The sequence below is a fragment of the Alligator mississippiensis genome, chromosome 7 (genome assembly GCF_030867095.1).
Source record: "Alligator mississippiensis isolate rAllMis1 chromosome 7, rAllMis1, whole genome shotgun sequence".
Classification (NCBI taxonomy): Eukaryota; Metazoa; Chordata; order Crocodylia; family Alligatoridae; genus Alligator; species Alligator mississippiensis.
In genome coordinates this window covers 23,958,862-23,973,887 of record NC_081830.1, presented here as the reverse complement: position 1 = coordinate 23,973,887, position 15,026 = coordinate 23,958,862, and the positions used below count along the sequence as shown (strand labels likewise).

General features: G+C 42.1%; 1 long non-coding RNA gene across 1 annotated transcript in view; it reads right to left on the bottom strand.

The window, feature by feature from the left end:
* LOC132251704 (uncharacterized) overlaps window positions 1-7,664 on the bottom strand; it is a 31,564-nt gene extending 23,900 nt beyond the window's left edge. Inside the window, exon 1 of the long non-coding RNA XR_009463646.1 lies at window positions 7,540-7,664. This is a non-coding gene — a long non-coding RNA (uncharacterized LOC132251704). The remainder of the gene's footprint in view (window positions 1-7,539) is intronic.
* Window positions 7,665-15,026: the final 7,362 nt, after the last annotated feature.

The following is a 15,026-nucleotide window of genomic DNA, read 5'->3' as shown; positions in this document are numbered from 1 at the left end:
CCATCTTCATAAGAAACAAGAGCTCTTATTAGGATGACTGTCTGTGATGTTTATCAACATTTCTCTCAGGCATTAACTTTCCAATTTCTCCATGATCATCCTTTTTTTATTATTATTATTATTATTATTCTCATTTTTTTCTGATTACAAACACTGTGCTCTGACAGTGTTTCATAAGCACTGAACTCAGAGCAGTGCTTAGTATTCAGAGCCGGAAGGGACATCACTATGATCTCCTGTATAGCCAGGAGATTACAGAATTGAATTGTTGAATGAGATGAGTTTTTGAAAAATAACTTCATTTATTGTAACACACAACCGCATTATAACCCAGTGTGTATGCTATCAAAGGGGTAAAATGATCAAAAGAGCTTCTGAGGCCCAGAGCCTTAACTGTATTTAGATGCTCCTTGATTTTAAGGAGGAGTCAGGCACCTAAATATCTTTGAGGATGAATCCCAAGTGACTTGGAGTCTAAATTTTTAATTTTCTATCCCCACCACCACCTCAACAGACAAAAGTAAGTGTCTAAAATTATTCACCCAAAAGTGCTGGATAAATGTACACCTCCCGCTGACATTCATAGGTCTAATCTTTTGACTTTACTGAAATACCATCCTAAATTCTATTCTACTTTTCCATAAAGCAATGACATAATATAGCATATATAACATGTATGCTATAGAGTATATGACATACAGAATTACAGAGCTGTTCCGCTTCAAAGACACTCATCTTGAAGAACAACCATCCTCAAGTTTCCATTTCCTTTGATTAGTTATTTCAAAGGATCCCTCCAGAATCAAAAGAAAAGCATTATTCTATGGTAGTTCCAATATGAAAGCTGCAATGTTAGACAGGTTATTTTTTAATAAAAAAGGGTTTGGGGCTCTCCAGTGAAAAGCACCTTATAAAATAAAAAATGAACACACAACCTGCTGATGACAATGACTCAGCCAATTTATCATAACAAAATGTCAATGACACCCATAGAAGAATCATGCAAGGATACTGCGAGAAGACAATACAATAAAATATAATGCACCCAATTCCTGAAGAATTGCGGAGGCTGGTTATGAAAATGATGGAAGGCAGGGGCTTAAGTGATTAACTTGAATATAGAGATCATTGATTCGCAGTATGATTTTAACTACGGACAAGCGCAAAAAACAAGAATGGAATCGTCTGCAGCACAATATTAATAAAACGTAATTAGGAAAAGATTAGCATAGGAGGAGAAAGAAGCATTTTAATTCACCTTCCCTTAGCCTGCCAGTGCATCTCTTGATTTTGATTATTATTTTCAGAAGGCTGGTGTTTACAAAGGTTTGATTAGATTGTAGGAATGCAAATTAAGAGGGAGCTTGTTGAGAACATATTTCCTCTCTTTGCTCAAGAAAATGCTTGGAAATCACAATGATAAGCACCTCTGAAATGCTATCAATTAAACAAGAAAATGGCCAGCAGTTCTGGTGTCATATATTTCCATCCAAAATGTCTTAGGGCAGGGGTTGTCAACCTAGGGTATGCACGCATACCCCTAGGGGTACTTGGAAAGGTCATAGGGGGTATGTGTGGGCAGGCAGGGGGGCACAGCAGTGGCATCTCCCCCAGTGCATTTCCACACGTTGTCTCTAACCAGGGGGAGGGGTGCACTGGGCACTGCCAGCCCCACATGGTACACTGCGGTGCCTTCCTGCCCCCCACCCCAGCTTGCTCTCCTGATTGGCCACCGGGCCTCTGGTGAGGAGGTGCCACAGCCACCCCCTACCTGCAAATCCACGAGGGCAGTGAGGCACAAAGGGTCTGAATGGTGGGGGAAGCATGTTTCTGTACCTACTCCCAGTGTTAGAGTATGTTTCAATATATAGTATATCTGTACTACAGTACACTTATGCTAAACTGCCATTTTAAAATATACTTCCATTTTGTAGAAAAAGAAGCAATAAGGATGTGTGCGTATGTGTGCGTTTTGGGTGTGTGACTGATAGCTGGATAACTGCAGCTGGTATTAGACAGACTGGTACGAAATATTTTGAGTAAACAGAGATAACCGTCAGGATGAAGTGCAGATGGCAGTCCGAGATTGTAGAGATGATATGAATAAGAACTGAAAAACAGACTGGAATGTAAAGACAACATGTAACCAGTAACAGAGTCCAAAAGATGAACACGTGAAGAATTGAGTGGTGATTGGTGGAAAAGTCTCTGGGCATCAATCAAAGTCTGCTTCATGGAAGATAAAAAGGCAGTGAAGGCCAAGCCCAGATGGACGCCTTAACCAATGACACCAGCCTACCTGCACGTCAAGAGAATTGAAGCCGGCACCCCTCTCGACTGAACATTGCCTTGAAGAAGCCTACAACTGGCCACTGAAGCATGACTCCAAGTGCTGAGGATAGGTGACTTAGTGTGGATGGTGTGAATGGTGTGTAGTATGTATGGTGTGAATAAGTAAGAGTGATTTTATATATATATATATAAGCTGCTAAGCTTGCCTCAGTTATCCATATACTATGCAATAAAACTTGGTTTGCCAAACCCATGAGTTGGTCATTTATCCAACACCAGGAGCAGGGAGGGGAAGCAAGGGCAGCAGCGCCCCTCTATGGATGGACGTAGGGCAGTGGGGTTTGCATGCAGTGGCCACCACTACCACCCACCACTGCCTCAGCAAGAGCTACCATCCGTGCAGTTTTCACCCCATTATGGCTTCACACACACACGTGACATGAGTTTTGCTTTCATGACTTTAAGGTGAAATTTCCCAGAAACCCCTGCACCTATCTTCTTGAAACTTGGTATGCATCATGATCTCAGCAGACACTACCATCCCTGAAAGTTTCATCTGATTCAGCCAGAAGTTATAGATATTTCATTATACCCTATGGCCGAATCTCTGAATCTTTTCCGAATTGATTCGGAAGCTTCAGATCGATTTGGAAAGCCTAAAGCTTCCAGCGATTCAATTCAGATTCATAGATTCAGCCTCCAAATCATCTGAATCACCTCCAAATCTGAATCATGATTGGAAGCTTTGCACAGCCCTAATTCCCACCTGTCTGATGAAAGGTCTGCATTTTTCTGCATCACAATTTTTAATTGTGCCCTGTGAGACATCAGTACTGGTACATAATAAACCAAGATTCCTCAGAGCACTTCAAAAGCCCTGTGACTAGCACAATGGGAGCTTCAGTCTCAGCTGCGGTTTCTAGTCACTATTGTAATATAAAAGTATGATTAAAATGGCCTTCAGAGAGGAAAAATAATATGCTACCTTGAGACATGACTGTCTTCCTTGAGTGATGTTAGGCAGTCCTAAACTGAACTGGACAACAGCATGGTCATTGCAAAACTGATTTTTCAAGAAAAACAAAATTTTTTGGCAAAATGTTCAATTCCTTGGCCAAGCCAGATTTCTTTTTTAATTTTGTTATGGCATTTTCTTGTCCTCCCAAAGGTAAGAGATCCCTATTCCCTCCATAATCCTCTAAACAAATGATGAATTTTTTTAGAACACAAAAGAAACTTTCCCTTGCATTTATAATTTTCCAGGGAAAATACTTAATAGTTTTCAAGCAGCCCAAATGTTACTTGTTACTGTCTCTGGGGATTGGTACACATCTCTTCAAATTACAATGGTAAGCACATGTATCCAATTTTACAAAAAAAAAGCAACAAAAATTCAGATGTGGAAGTTGCAGCATTTGACAGTGTGTATCATCAAAAGGCCTGATAGTCAGAGGAAAAGTAACCTCCTCTGATAAACAGGCTGTGTAATGCTTCTTTTAGCCATGAAACAGGAACTTCACAGGCTTGCTGCAATATATACCCACAAGTGACCATTAAGGATGTGGAAGGAGTTCTGTCTTCCTGGCCCTGGGTAGCTGCTAGCCTCTCAAAGCTACTTGTTAACAGCATGTCATAGTTGCATCCTGAAAGAAATGTGCCTAGGACTGCAACATGAGAGAGTAGCATGTACTCTATTTGCTGTGTTTTTAATACCAGTCTACACCATTGACTTTTGGCTCTTGCTGGCATGCACTAAACTGCCTGTTGACAACCTTTGGCCGTTAAAAAAGGATGAAAAGTACAGCCTAAGCCAGAACCCACTCTGCAATCTAGTCACAATATTTGCATCCTTAACGAAAAAACAACTAACTCTTGTAAACAGGATCCAGCATATTTGTGTTATGGGAAAACACCTCCAATTTCCCATTTCAGTGTTTATGAACCATAACTCTCCAGAACACTGGTTTAGAGAACTTCAGTAAATTTGAACTCTCACAGGAGTCTTATCTGAGGTGCTTTCCTTTTGGAGAGACACAACCACTATAGTGATGACCGCCATGTAGGAAGGGAACTAGACTGGAGGAAAGACTGGAGATAAGGTAAATCAATCAGCACTGACCAGCTACATGGAAAAAGACATAGCAATAGGAACAGGGAAAGGGCATGCAGGAACAGCTGTCCAAATACTGCAACTGAGCACAGCAGGCAAAGTAAAGAGAGAGAGAATATGCCCATTATAGAGGAACATAATAAGACTGATGGGAAACATCATATTTCCAGTTGTTTCCTCAAGGGGAAAGAATTGTCCCCACTTACGTTAGTTTAAAATAACGTACTTTGCCTTTAGTAACACAGGTTTTTGTTTGTTTTAAAGGCCATTGCTAGAACAAAAGAAGATCTCATGTTCCTAGTGCTTGCAGTAGGAGCTAAGATAAAAGAAGCTTTCATGCCACATAGAAGAATAAGTGGGGAATGAAGGCAGCATTTGATTCTATAGAATATTAGTAGCCAACAAGGGAAGCAGGTGATTTTGGCTCCAACACAATGGCATAGACTAAAAGCCACCCCGCAGACAAGGTGCTGGATAAGGGATTATGTGGAAGGCAGTTCAGGTCCCTTTATGTTTGCAATCCCCCCTGCCCTCACTCCTTTCCCGCATTCTGACACCCAGCTCTTCACCCGTGCAGGGATTCAGCAAAACCTTAAGGGCACAAAAGGAAGACAAAAAAATAAGACATTCTTCTTCAGAGGCTATCCCCACATCCTTTGTCAGAGTTCAAAGGCACATAATCTGTAAAAAATCATTTATTCTCTACCCAACTGAGTCTGTGTGTTCAACACTGGCTCAGTGATAGCTTAGACAGGAGCCACTTTGACATTTCATTCACATAACATTTTTTAATTATATAAGGCCTTTTTGAGTCTTACAGTTGAATATAATCAGAACCAGCCAAGTAAGAAATATCACTCCTCTTAACTGTTCCCATGAACTTAGGAGTTTGCAGAAGAGATGTGACAATAAGGACAAAATATTTGCTTACCTTTAAAGCACAAAATATTTCCATGATGTGGAATGAAATTATGGGGGGGGGGTTAATGTAAATTTTCAAGACAGTACATTTTGAAAACAATTTTTGGTGCATACATTGACTTTAAAAATTAAGAACTGTCACAAATCTTATCTTAAAGAGCAGATCCAAAACCATACAGTTAAGGTGTGTGTTTCTAGTTTCTAGTATATTGTATAATAAAAAACATGCCAATACCTCTCTTTCCCCTTTTTGTTTATGATTTCACTGTATGCTCCATGTTCAAAACAGTAGGGTCTATACAATAACATTTTTGCTTTAAGTCGTTTAAGTTGTACGTATGCTTTTACATAAAGAACATCTTGATATTTCATTCTAAAATTCTAGTAATCTGAAATGAGATTTCTCTTAGACACGATGCAAAATATCACAATGGCTTTCCTGATCCTCATAGTTAAAGACAGGTAGATTTTGTACCCAGGGTGAGAGAGTGTTCAGTATGGTTTTTTTTAATACATCAATTGGATTTTATATCGTATGCACACAGAGGTACTCTGCTGTGTGATAACCCATGATCAGAGACACTAACTGTTGAAAATAGAAAGCCGACTGGAACATGATGTTTCTCTTCACATGAATTGATTATCATCATCATCATCAACAACAGTTTTCTAGCTCCAAAGGGGTTGCAGCTGATACATAGATCTGCTCTGCCTTTGTAAGGCACTCTTTCTATGAAGATGAAAAGGCAGATGATCAGTTGATCCATGGAGAAATAGCATCTCTGTTCAACCCAGCTGCCTTGAGATTCTTAAAGCATTGTGCTGTTGTCCCTGGAGCAAGTTGATGTTACAGGGCAGCATGTGTCTGCATTTCACAAAATACTTTAAAAATAAGGGATGTTGGGCTGGGAATACGACTTAGCCAATTTTTTATTTTTTTTTTAACATTATAGGGTCACCTTGAGGTCCTCATCTGATGTGTCACAAACTAGGATTGAACCTGCACCAGGTAAAAAATCAAGCAATACTGGTGATTTAGTAAGTCCACTCAACTCTGAATTATCAGTAGGGAATTCCCCAACCACGTGTCAGATGCCATGGGGCTTGATGCAATGCCCAGTGAAATGAATGGAAGTCCTTCCACCCACTTCAGAAATGTTGGATCAGTTTTTCTAAGAAGATGGAAAGGCAAGCTCCCCCATCCTCATGTGGCTCTAGAGATGCTTTCACTTGGAAACTTCCCTGCAATTTCAATGAGAGAATAGAATCTTCATTTTTAGTCTAAACTGGCTGTGCATAATGTTGCAGCGCATGCTGTTAAATACTGCCATGTTTTATATCCAGGAGTTATAATATTCGAATGGTACATGTACTTTATATATGGAGATATCTCCAGTTTGGATAGTCATTTTTATTGAGGAAAAAGAATGCAAAGAGAATGTAATGTATTACCATCTTGATATAGCACCACCGCGATGGCAGTCTCTGAGACAGGATTTATTGGCTACAGTGCCAACCAAACTAGGGTGCCACCTCACCTTGATTCAGGTTTCTAACATTCCATCATGATATAAATGTCAAAAAGCAGCAAAGCTCAACACTATTATACACAATCTTTAGGTTCAGTGTGCATAGGTTTAAGTGACTAAGCAATGTACTGGGCAATGAATTTTCAGGTGCTTTGTACCTTTAGGAAGATGCCCATTTTTTGAGATCGTCTGGATGAAGTAGCATGAAAGAAGTGTAACATATCCATCTTTCTTGGTGAACATATATAGAGAGAATATTGGCTTGTAAAAACAAATGCGTATACTAGGAAACAATAGGCACATGTTGGTTGACTGCAGTTGGCTTGGGATTGGGTCCTATGAGAGAAGCTAGAACCTAGAAGCCTGTTTCAGAAGCTCTTTAAAACAAAACATTCACTGCTCCACTTGCTGCTTGAATTACATCTGGGTACGTCCTCCAGAGGTTCGTTCCCCCAGTGACATATTCTGGGATAGCAACCCAGATTGCCCAGAATGCAATGACACAGTTATAACAGCAGCTGTTACAGACAAGCAGCTGTGTGGACAGAACAGATTTGGGGTTTGTTTTAATGGGGGTCAGGTGACAGTGTCTCAGAATATAGCAAAAAAGTTGCACTGGAGGGAAGAAGAGACGTGCCTTCATTCTTTTTCCCCTTTCTGTTCCCTAGCATTTTATTAAAAACTTACCTGTAGGCTCCAAAAAGTGTGAGCAGCATTCATACTGCAGCATCCAAAGTGCCAGTGACAAGGAGAAACTGAAATAGTCAGAAGCAGGGCTGCCTGATGTGCTGCTCTCTCTTGAATAAACCAGCTGCCTGGAAGTATTAAAATAGGAGTATGATTGAAGCTCTACCAACAATAACATTATGATTCCATAATGTTACCCAGCAAAACAGTTTGAATTTTACCTATAGCCCCAGAGGTAATAAAACACAGCATCTCAGTGTCATCCAAGAGATGTGATAAATGAGATCCCTTTTCCAATAGCTGTGTTTCCAGTTGCTATATTTAATGAGAAATATGCCTCACTACACTTGTCTCCCTTTCTCCTAGCTCTGCTGTATATATATTTATTTAACAAAACCATTTGTTAACTCTTTCTTTCCTTGCTGCACCCAATACAAGGATAGATTTCCTGGCAATCCCAGCCACTAGTGTGATTGCATGCTGTAGGGTCTTCCAGGCAGGATGCGGTCCTTGTTACAAGAATGGGTCTACACCTTGAACACAAACAGCCTAGACGCTTCTCTGTGTAGTTTCACTTGTTTGCTTTAATAAAGTGCCTCCTCTATTTCCACAGCTCACATAACCCCAGAAAATTTGGAGCAGCAGAACAAGAAACATGAATGTACCAGTTATATCTACCTAAAAATGGGACTAATATATGGTTTTATACATCAAAACACAGAGAGAGCTAATATGACCCTTCATAAAACCAGGCAGAAGGGTATGACCTCTGTCCATCTTATCCCAGTGACAACTGGAGGTGTGGAGTAGGGGAAAGGATAGATCATATTTAGTTAGTTTCCTAATGGGATTGATTAATTCATTAGGCAATGGTCCAACTGCTCCTTTAAATGCAGATTCTCTGCTCTGTGGTTGCAGAGGGGAAGTCAGTTATCTTGACCCTGCAAATTGCACGCCCAACACCTCTGGGTAAGACTCACTTCCTTGGGAGTCCCTGGCACAGTGAAGGCAAGGCAGGAAGAATGATCTGCCACTATGAAAGTTGCTAGGCATTGCCTGTCACAGGGGAGAGTGCAAAATATCTGTAGGCACCACTGAAGCTTTAGCACTAGAGAATTAACCAGGCAAAGAAGGGTGGGCCTATTCCTCCCTCCCCCAACCACGGCAAGGTTTCCTCCTTGCACTCAGTAAAAGAGAAAAGGTCCTAACACAGGAGTGAAATTCACCCTTCAGCAAACAGCTACAAGGCACAGACATCTCAAATCTTACGACTGAGCCTGCACTGAAGCTGATTGGCAACTCCACTATTTTGGCTCACACAGCTCTAGAGCTTGAGCTAAGGAATCAGGCTCCATGACACAGGACATTCCAGTGCTAGGGACAGAAATTATACATAAATTGGAATAAGTGTTCAGAAAACAGTTCAAATGGGTAACACATCAGAAGTTCAGTGCACATAAACTGCTTTCAAAATGGCCGAAACCAGTTTAAGATCAATCTGGATGGGTGTAGTATCAAACTTCACTGATTTAGGTTAAATCGATTTACTGAACTTCTGTCCCAGATCCCCTCCAGATTCAAGTCAACTCACAGCCCTCCAGCATCCCAGGATGCTTTGCACCTCCACTGCAAACCCCACCTCCCAGGATGGGCAGACTAGCCTTGGCACAAGCTGTCTGTTCCAACTGAGCAGGGAGGTGTGCTCTAGCATCCTGTGGCTTCTGGCCTAGGCCACTACAGGCATGTGGCTGCATTTTGGGAATCAGAAGTAAATGTCTTCTCACATGCTTATCAGTTCAATCTACACAGCTTAGACTAACCTGGGAAGATTGAATCAATTCAGCCTCAAGCTTGTTGACTGTCTGTACTTAGCCCAGGAGATTCCTATTCTCTGTAGACTGGTCATAAAGAGGAGCATCTATACAAGGATGAGTGCATTGCAGATGCATAAGGATAAAGCCCATCCCCCAGTGTTCAAAAAGGCTTTAAGCAAAAGGGAAAAGGAGGACATTTTCATGTCCCAAGCAGTCAAGGGGAATGCACCACTGCCTGCAATCTCCCAGCACTGCGGGGAGTGCTGGCACAGCAACCTCTCTGCCCACCATGTCAGCACAATAAGCCTCTGAGTAATGAGGCAGGTGAAGGATGGATGGCTACAGCTTCAAAAGGAAATAGAGATGATTGATGGGCCTGATGAGAAGAATATGATTCCTTGATTAAATCAGAGACTAATTGATGGTCTTGGAGATACAAATGATGGCTTTAAACTCCTGTCCAGCAACAATGAAAGGAGGCTGAGCGACACTGGACAGAGAGCCTGCAAATGTTGGTTCAGCATAAAAGTAAAGAGGAGGAGGAACTTCAGTCTATCTGGTGCCAAAATACTTTGTGTTTCATCCTGGAGCTGGCAGCAGCAGAGCAGAACAAGCAAGGACACTTCTCAGAGACTACAGGAGATAATGTGCTCCGGTCACTTACAGAGGTCACTAGCAGGAGTATTCTTTAATTCCATGTTAGTCAGGTCACTCCCCGATCACTATATTTTCAGCATGGACTAGTGTAGCTAAGAAAAGGCAAAAGAAGGTGTGCAGCATTTTCTGTACTAGCTTTTCACCATCAATAAGCATCACAGAGGAACAGTGCTCCAAAATGGCATCAGCCTGTGGCTCTTAACTTGATGCATTCTAAAATCATGTCTTGTTTTCAAAGGGACTGTAGACACATGCTCAAAAATTCAGGCACACGCGTGGGCCACGGTGGACTGGCAGTGCTTTGTAGGTGGAGTTTTAAAGAGGATACGTTACTGGATATAAAGCATTTTGCTACATCCGCAAGTCTGAAAAAGAGAGGTAGTTAGCAGGGCTGTGCGAAGCTTCGGCCCCTGATTCAATTTGGTGGAGATTCAGCCTGATTTGGTGGCTGAATCTCAGAATCTGAATCAAATCAGAGGACCCTTACATCTTTCCGAATCGAAACACAACCCTTCAAATTGATTTGGAGAGATTTGGAAAGATTTGGCAACTCAGACATAGGCACAACTTCAAATGTTTTTTCCACATACTTCTAGGTACCAGGCGGTTCGTGAATGCTGTGATGCTGGGGCGCATGGAGCATCCCACAGAAATGAAGGTGGCACCCCAGTGCGCTCAGCAGCAGGCCCAGAAGTGGACCAGAAGCACTTCTAGTCCACTTCCAGGTTCACCACGGAGCACCCTGAGGGGCTCCTCCCGGCTCAGCAACTAGTGCCTCTCCTGGGTTGGGGTGGGGCACCCAGGATCCCCCACAGCCAATTGCCAAGCCGGGGAGGCACGGCGGGGGTGGGGCCAGCACGCTCCTCGGTGGACCCGGAATTGGACCGGAAGTACTTCCAGTCCACTTGTGGGTTTGCCACCAAGTGCACAGGGCCCCCCTCCCCCCGCACTCCTGTGGGACGCTCCATCCAGCATTGCAGCATTCACAAGCCACTCTGGTACCTCAAGGTATGTCGACATTTTTTTTTAAGCTGTGTCTATGTCTGAATCACTGATTCTCCAAATCAGCATCACATCTTAAGATTCGGATTCAGCTGAATCAAGTCAGGGACAGTAATCCGAATCAACGAATCAAAGCACTGTCCCTAATTCAGGCCAAATCCGAATCCGAATCAAATAGGGCCCACTTTGCACACCCCTAGTAGTTAGCTAGGTTAGTCTGAAGTCAGGAAAAAGGCAAGGCAGGATAGTACCTTACAAAGTAACTCAGAGATCCCAAGTTTTTGTAAGCAACGGCTTCATCTGATGAAGTAACAAGAAGCTGATGGAAGATGTTGCATAGAAGAGGGACAATGGCAGATAAGCCCTGTTGTTATGACATTTATTTGGGACTCAGGAGAGATCTGGGCTCAGTCCCTGACTTTTGATACCAATGTCACAAAATCATTTAATCTCCCTGTAAAATCTAAAATCTTTCCTTTGTGTTCTCTGCGTAAACGGTAGGGAGTCCCTCTGACTTCGTCCAGGTACCCAGTCCAGCACAATGGAAACCTGACCTCCATACAGCCTTCCTTGTAACACTGTAATATCATATGTTACTGTTTTAGCACTCCTTAAATTGTTGGATTAAGATATTGCTCTCAGGAGGCTTATTATAGTTTCTGTAGCCCTCATCTTTTATCACCATGTAGCTGTGATGTTGCAATATTAATCACCTTAATGCAAAAGTATAGATTTCCAAAAATTTTACTTTAGCTTGATCACACTTGGCACGTGGAAACCTACATTGAGGTTGAAGATGGACAGTTGACAGAAGATATTGGAAACCCCAATGGGAAAAAAATCCATTATAAACTCAGAATTAATCTCAACAATCTTACATATTGATTTTTTGCCTTTTATCAGCTGAACTTCTTGTTCTAAAATAACTCATTTGCAGGTAATAGACTGAAATAACAAAGTCCTACACATTTCTAATTGACACGACTTCCTAAAACATGTTCATCAGAAATTATTGGCCTAATAATGATTTTTCAGATACTAGGAATAAGCTAACATGCTCTGGGCTGACACAAGGAAACAGAGGATTTAATTAGACTTAATTTCAAACGTCAGACTCCATTATCTGTGTCCCCAAACCCTTCTGAAGAAACCAGCTCTCCAAAAACCTTGTGTTTTATGTGCATGGTAATAAATGACTCATCTTAGTTTATATGATAACCTAAGAAAATTTAACGTTTTCACCCACACACACTATAAAACATGGTTTGTCTTTCATAAAACCCTAATTTAAATGGGATGTCAGGAACACACAAGATTAGACAAAAATGTGAAATTCACCAATAAGGAACCTAACAAGATTTCAGAAACAATTTAGCTCATTATAGTCTTGCTGCTGACTTACAGAGTGTGGGCAAATATTGTATCATGAGTATTTGACTGTTCACTATTCTTTAGCAGCTTCACTTAAAGCAATTGGAAAGCAAGAGTAACCCCAGTAAAATCATGGTAAATGTGTGCCATATGAATGGAGTATCTGGTCCACAGTCTGATTCTATAACAGAACTGCTGAGAATGGACTTTTATGGGCAAAGAAGGTTCTGCCTCTATCCATCCAGGTATTTATTTCATGCTCGTTTATCATAATGGTATCCTGCCTCTGACACCAGCTACTACCAAACTCTCTAAACAAAACAGCACTGCTAATTCTCTTGGGAGTCAAACATACTAGCACTGAAAACAAGGACAGGAGGACAAAAGTACCAAATAACTTCCATGGGGAAGGGACAGGAGGACAAAACTACCAAATAACTTCCATGGGGAAGTACCAAATAACTTCCATGGGGCTGACCTCTTGGTATGAGGGCATGGATAGGCAATGGGAGGAAATATTCACATGCATACTCACAAAGTTTGCAAACTTTGCTGAAGTGTGCCAGCTGTACTGTTAAGTGGCAACTGTTGGGACTGGATTTATGACCCAGATACCTTGTTCCAGGTGGGCCCAAGCCCTCAGACTGACCATGATAATAGGAAAATTTTACTGATACACAGTGATAGCAGAGAAGAATAATGCAGGCAAGGCAAAAAAATAACCTCCCAAATTCTATATCTACCAGTCCTAGAGCTGTCACAGAGGAAAGATACATCTGGCTAGTATGCAAGCTTCACTCTTTGGTTCTTTCTTGAAGGTCAGATGTCAGCAGCCTGGAGGTTGAGAGCCAAGACCAACCCTGCCTCAGTAGGGTGGTTGAGACGGGCTGGTGGTGTGGCCTCTGTCCATGGTGGCCTTGGGTTCCCCCCTCAGGGATCCTATGCTGCTCTGTAATCCCTCCTTTTGTGTTCTTTTCCTCTTCTAATGACTCTTCATTCCCAGGCATCGTTGACTGTTCTCCCTGTGGTCGTCCTATTGTCCACATTCTGTTCTGTCAGCATATTCCGTTGTTCCAATAAACCCATCACATGCACACATCTTAATTTGGTCATTTATGGGTCTCCTACTTTGGTCCATCTACCAAAACTGGAAATCCCAAGGACTCTGCAGTTGGGCACTGTGATGTAATGCCACCTTATCTCATGTTATGGAACAGTGTGGCACATCTTCATTTTCCCAGCCTATGTATATCCACTTGTCTGTTGGCCTCAGACAAGGTGTATGCTGGTTCTAGACGCAGTGGGCCTTGAAGGCAACTTTGTCACAAACAGGCTTTTAGAAATGAATTAACCCTTGCCTTTGCCCTGGATCATTGCTCTAATGTAATCTTACTATAAGCCAATTCCTAAAATCAAATCTCTAGTCATCAGCAATGTCTTATAACAGGCATTCAGGATTTAGTACTCGGACCAGTGCTTTGCAACATGTCCATCAACAATTTGGATGAGGGCATTAAAAGTGAACTAGCAAAGTTCACAGATGACAACAAACTCTGGGGGAGTGTGGTCACGCTTGAAGACAGCCTGGCAATACTGGCCGACCTGGACAGGCTCACAAGGTGGGCAGACCTCAACCAGAAGTTGTTTAATATGGAGAAATTTAAAGTGCTCCATCTGGGGAGAAATAATTCACAGTACACTTACAGGCTTGCCAGTACTACACTTGCTAGCACCACATCTGAACCAGACCTGGGTGTTGTGACAGACAACAAAATGAACATGAGCCACCAATGCGATCCCCTAGCTGGCAGAGTTAATCAAATACTAGCATACATCTACTGAGGCATCTTGAGCAAGGCTAAGGATATCATCTTTCATCTCTACTCAGCTTTCATGAGACCACAGCTGGAGTTCTGCATCCAGTTCTGGGCACCGCACTTCAGGAAGGTGTTAGACCCCGACTCCACGCGGCACCCAACGACTAGGGAGACAATGATCCAATCACTCATGGATCCTGTTACTCATAAGCCAGAGCAAGCAGGGAGCAAACGCCAGCGCACATTGTTTGCAACAGCTTTATTCGGAATGGAGACAGCTTCGGACTAGTTCCCTCACAGACACACAGCCTGTGAAACCAGGGGAGCCATAGTGAACAATAGTTCTTTCCATATTTATACACTTTGGTTCATGCTCATTAACATTTACTCCATTTTTGCCCCTCCTTTGGTTCCACCCATATCTCCTCCTCTCTTAAGCTCTGCCTCTGTTTACTTTATTAGCATGGAATTACCTATGCATTTCACTCATTTACATGCCTTTCTGCTAAGAGTGCATGCTCAAGACTTTGACCCCAACTTTCTCCAGTCACTTGCTGGTTCTTTCTGGTTTCTTGCTGATTTCAGCACCATCTCCAAGGTCTTGCTTCTGCTTCATCTCCTGACGATAGCCAGTGGGCTGCATCTTATTCTTCTTACACAGTGAATCATATACCCTACACACTACCCCACTGTTAGGAAACTGCTTGCCTAAGCATTTTTAAAGTTACTTTTAATATATCATTTTGCCTTGTGGTCAGCAGCTCTGCTGAGACACAGAAACAAGCCTTTATTCAGCTGCAAATCCAGTGCTTCCCAAGATCCAAAT